At 32.3% G+C, this 5,207-nt stretch overlaps 1 long non-coding RNA gene across 1 annotated transcript; it reads left to right on the top strand.

The window, feature by feature from the left end:
- Positions 1-1,554: 1,554 nt before the first annotated feature.
- On the top strand, positions 1,555-3,109 carry LOC147920877 (uncharacterized). Its single transcript, XR_015590554.1, has 2 exons — positions 1,555-2,488; positions 2,644-3,109. It is a non-coding gene; the product is annotated as an uncharacterized LOC147920877 (long non-coding RNA).
- The last annotated feature ends 2,098 nt before the right edge of the window (positions 3,110-5,207 follow it).

The raw sequence follows: 5,207 nt of genomic DNA, 5'->3' as shown, positions 1-5,207 counted from the left end.
CACACTTAAGTATCTTAATATATTATTATTTAATAATAGCAAGCACATGTTATTTCAGGGTCATCTGCCACCCGATAACATTTTCCGTGATGCAAGTGTACCTTAAAACATTTATGATACACTCTTGAGTTGTCTTGCAAGAACCTATCACATAATCGACATGTTTTGGTGTAACATCAGCTTCCGCAACTTTTGTAATATTTAATAAAACAAATTAAAAATATTTTATTATATAAAGTGTGCACATGCATCAATTAAAAACAACTTCTGTAATATATCATTGATTAGTATATTATGTAATATATTTTTTATTCAAAATTTTTTTTGATCCAACAATTTTAGTAATTAAAAAACTATGCAGAAATGAAAGTAAATAGTTGGCTTAATGTATTCATATAGACATTTTCTAGGTGGTGATAAAGAATATATTTGTAACACAGAATATATTTAGGTGTAAAAAAATACAGTTCTGATAGTAACATACATAAAAAATTTGTACATGGATATAAATCAGTGTATTATAGCAAAAATAATATTTATAAATAACTAACAACAAATTTTAATATATATTTTTTATATTAAATTTAATTTATAAAACTTAAACCCCGCATATCGGACGGGTCCTCATCTAGTAGTATATATAATATAAAGAAGCATATCATATATGTTTCAATTAAAATTGTAGATTTCTTTTGTTCCATACTTGGGATCAAGAGAACAACCAAACACAAGAATACAAAAAAGAAAGATTTGTATGATAAAGCCATTTTTTTTAATTTTTTTGTGTTGTGAATGAAACACAATCGAAACACTAAGAGTTATATATATAGAGATGTGATCACTCCATAAAATAAATTTCCTAATATCTTTTTGGAATTATTATATTGAAAACTTTTAAACTTTTAATTTCTATAAAGTGTAGGATATGATGGTTGACTAAATAATTTATAGCATATTTGGGTAAGTATTCATAGCATAAGATAGGATCATTTTTTGTATGGTACTAAAGGATTGGACAAATATTTGTTTTTAAAATCTCCTAATTTGTCATATTTAAATGGTAAGTACAATAATAAATTTATTTATGTTGAATATTTGGTCAACCTTATATTTATATTATAGATCTATCTATACTATTAAATAGGAGTATATCTTATTATATAAATCTTGGTTCTCAAAGTTAGTAACTCACCAGATCGTGACACGTGTTAGTTTTAACGATCAGAGATCAAAGTTAAAAATTCACCAGATCGTGACATGTGTCAGCTTTAACGATTAAATATCCAAGTTAGTAACTTATCAGATCGTGACATGTGTCAATTTTCACGATAAGAAATCACATATCAAAGTTAGTAACTCATCAGATCGTGACGCGTGTCAATTTTAACGATCAGAAATCACAGTTTTCAAGCTTGGTAAAACGATGCATAAGATAATTGTAGTCTTATTATATTAAAAAAACTTTGTTAATCCTAAAAAGAAAAAGATTGTAAATACACCCCTCTATATAAGCAAAGAGATGATGACATACTTTTCACCAAACAAAATAATTTTGATTAGCTTTGTTTTACTTGGTAAAATTTTTTTCTTTGTTTTTTTATTAACCTTTTGTTTGACACATCATTGTTCTTGAACAAGTCTTGAAAGCAATTTTTTTGTTGTTTAATCGAATCATCTATATAAAAAGATTCCTAGATATTACCACATGTTTCCGTCGTCGTTTATTTGAATTTTGTTTCGTTTCTCAATTTCATAATGTATACTATGCAATCTTAGACTTTGAAGTGTTAGCAAAGTTTCTTATGCATAATAACTAAGGTTTTTAGGATTAACAAATTTCTCATGGTGTTATTATTATTTCTATTGATTTGCAGGACATGTAGCATAAAATAAAGATGAATAAACAAATGCATTTTGTTTAAAAATATTTTTTTCAACTTTGTTCTATTGGTCAAACTTTTTAACGGGAAGACAAATTTTTCTTATTTTTTAAACCAAAATATACTCCTATGTTCTACTTTTTCAGTTTGGAATAGGTAAGATTAATATGCTGACAAAAAAAATAGAAGATTAATATATGCATCTTCTTTTTCTAATACTGTATTTGAAAAATTATTGTAGTAGTTTTAGATTATTTTATTTAATTTATATTTTCATCTTTGAATTATTTGAGATTCATATATTACTGTGCTTATAATTTTCTATTAATTCATTAATTATGTCAATATTCTTTCATTGATTATGTCAAATTAATTTTCTTCTAATTTCTCAACCTTGATCGGTTGGTCATAGACCTTTTTTTTGTGCAAATATAATTTTTACCATTCGTTCAATCTCAAAAGCAGATAAAGAGGAGAAGGTTATCAACCTAATGGTTGGATAAAATAGGCTAATCAAACACAAGCCTACAACAAACGTACATAGATTGGAAAAATATAAATCGTTGTTGATAGATCCATAGGAGCGTGAAGACAAAGACTACATCATGGTGTGTCAAAGAAACTTCCATGAATATGTTTGGAAATTTAACATTAGTTACTATCAAAAGATTTTGTGACGTTGGAAAAGTCTTTAGTTTCATTGGTTGTTGGAGCAAGCCACTTTGAGATAGCTAAAAGACGTGAACATGTTCTCTCTACACAGGAGAAGAGCAGAGCCGAGATTCTCTCTATGTTGAAGCAGGTTGGATGCAAGGTTATCTACCCAAGAAAGGAAGGTGGGGGAGGTTGGACGCAAGATTATCTCCCCAAGGGAGGAAGGCGGAGCGAAGGTTCTCTCCATGGTGGAGGAAGTTGGACGCAAGGTTCTCTACATAAGGGAGGAGGGCAGAACCGAGGTTCTCTCAATGGTTAGTCATACACTATTGAACCAACAATTTTAGTGATTAAAGAAACTATTCAAAAGTGAAAGTAAAGAGACGTATAATAGTTGGCTTAATTTATTCATATAGACATTTTCTAGGTAGTGGTAAACTATATTTGTAACATACAATATACCTAGGTGTAAAAAATACATTTTTAATAGTAACATGCGTAAAAGATTTGTATATGGATATAAATCAGTGTATTATAACAAAACAAAATTATAAATACTGTACAGTAAATTTTAATATTTCTTTTTAAAATTTTATTTTATTTTCAAAAATTTAAACCCGCACATCGGGCGGGTCTTTATCTAGTATTATTAGGTTTTAAACTTTTTTGTAAGTAAATATATCATATGTCATTGGTCTTAAAATTATTTTAAATTTTCTTATTAAAGGTAAATATATGTAAATATATATTAATTTTAAAAATAATTGAAACTTCTAATTAATTATTAGTTTCCAAAAAGAAATCACTTTTCTCTTTCTCATTGAATATGGAAAACAATTACTATTGTTTTTTTTAAAAAATATAGTTAAATAATCAAAATTGAAAAAAAAAACAAAGATTTGATACTATACTAGATTGTTTTTTTAATTATTATATTGGGAAGATTTTGATTTAAAATTATGATTCTCCTAGCATTTTTCTTTGATTTTAGATACAAATTATTTTGAATTATCATATGATACATATGATAAATAATTATGTAGATTTTTAAATGAAGGTGCAATACATAGTCTAGAATAAAATGTGTGTTCAATTTTTTTTTTTTTTTTTTTAAGATGTTCTACATTGATGGGTTGGTAAAACTAAACTTTTGCACGTTGATAAATTAATAATTTTATAAGCTCACAATTACAATAATATACTTACTACTTTAAAATAGATTTAAATTAAGATGATATTTCGTGATGACCTTAGGACCCAGTTGAGGGTGAGGCTACACTACGAGAGTGGAGCTGGTGGAATTTGCAGTTGATCTGTAGGATGACTTGAGGGCATAGGTTGTGGTGGTTAATCCTTCATTGCAGCCGAGGCGGGCTCAGTTGCAGTCTGATTTTGTTCCTAGCAAGGGCGGCAATCATGGTAACTGTAAAGACTTGGTATCGTCCCTACAAATCACCACATGATTTTTCCCTGTGTTTTGTCCTTACTCGCACAGTTCCGACAGTCACTTTCCGGAAGGTCACCCATCCTGAGAACACTCCAGCATATGCATGCTCAACGGTGGAGTTCTCTCAGGCTCTTTGACCGTAAAGATAAGTGCACTTTTGTGACATAGGTGTCCAAATATTTTTTTTTAAACCTCTGCGCACGTCTCTGAAACCGGGGTGTCATAATTCACCCCCACTAATAGATCGCAACATCCTCGTTGCGCACCAAAACTGTCACCCTCGAGAGTGTGAGCCCACTCAACTCCACACTCATCTGGTTTTGGGTCTGATACCACTTGTAACGTCCCGACCGCCACCTCTCTGTGGACCCCATGTTCACTCCTAGTCCATGAGCCCACCTCTCTTAATGGGTCTACATCCTCTCACTAGACCTGTGAGCCCATCCGTAGCCGACCTGTGAGCCCATCCGTGTCCTTTGCTACGTCCAGGAGGCTTTAAAGACTTGTTACCATCCTTACAAATCATCTCATGATATTTCCCTGTGTTTTTTCCTCACTCGTACAGTTTCGACAATCACTTTTTGGAAGGTCACCCATCCTGAGAACACTCCAGCATTAGCACGCTTAACTGTGGAGTTCTCTCAGGCCCCTTGACCAAAAAGATAATTGCACTTTGGTGACATAGGTGGCCAAAACAATTTTTTTAAACCTCTCCGCAAGTCTCTGATACCGGGGTGGCACAATCTCACGGTGTGAGCCCACTCGACTACACACTCATTTGGGTTCTGCTCTGATACCACTTGTAACGCCCCGACCACCACCTCTTAGTGGGTCCCATGTCCAATCCTAGTCCATGGGACCACCTTCTTTTATGGGCCTCATGTCCTCTCACTAGGCCGTGAGCCCATCCATATCTGACGGCCGGTTTGCTACATCCTGAAGGTTTTAAAGACTTGTTACCGTCCCTACAAATCACCACATGATCTTTCCATGTGTTTTGTTCTCACTCGCACAATTCCGACAATCACTTCTCGGAAGGTCATCCATCGTGAGACTACTCCAGCTCAAGCACATTTAACTCTGGAGTTCTCTCAGGACCCTTGAATGAAAAGATAAGTGCACTTTGGTGAATTCTTTTAAATATCTCCACAAGTCTCTGACACCGGGGTGTCAAAGTAACGAGCACAAGCGGAAGTTTGATGTTATGTAGAGGTCGAGTTCTAGTG

Source organism: Camelina sativa, chromosome 19, assembly GCF_030686135.1.
Source record: "Camelina sativa cultivar CO46 ecotype springtype chromosome 19, ASM3068613v1".
Taxonomy (NCBI): domain Eukaryota; kingdom Viridiplantae; phylum Streptophyta; class Magnoliopsida; order Brassicales; family Brassicaceae; genus Camelina; species Camelina sativa.
This window is presented reverse-complemented; position numbering and strand designations above follow the sequence as displayed.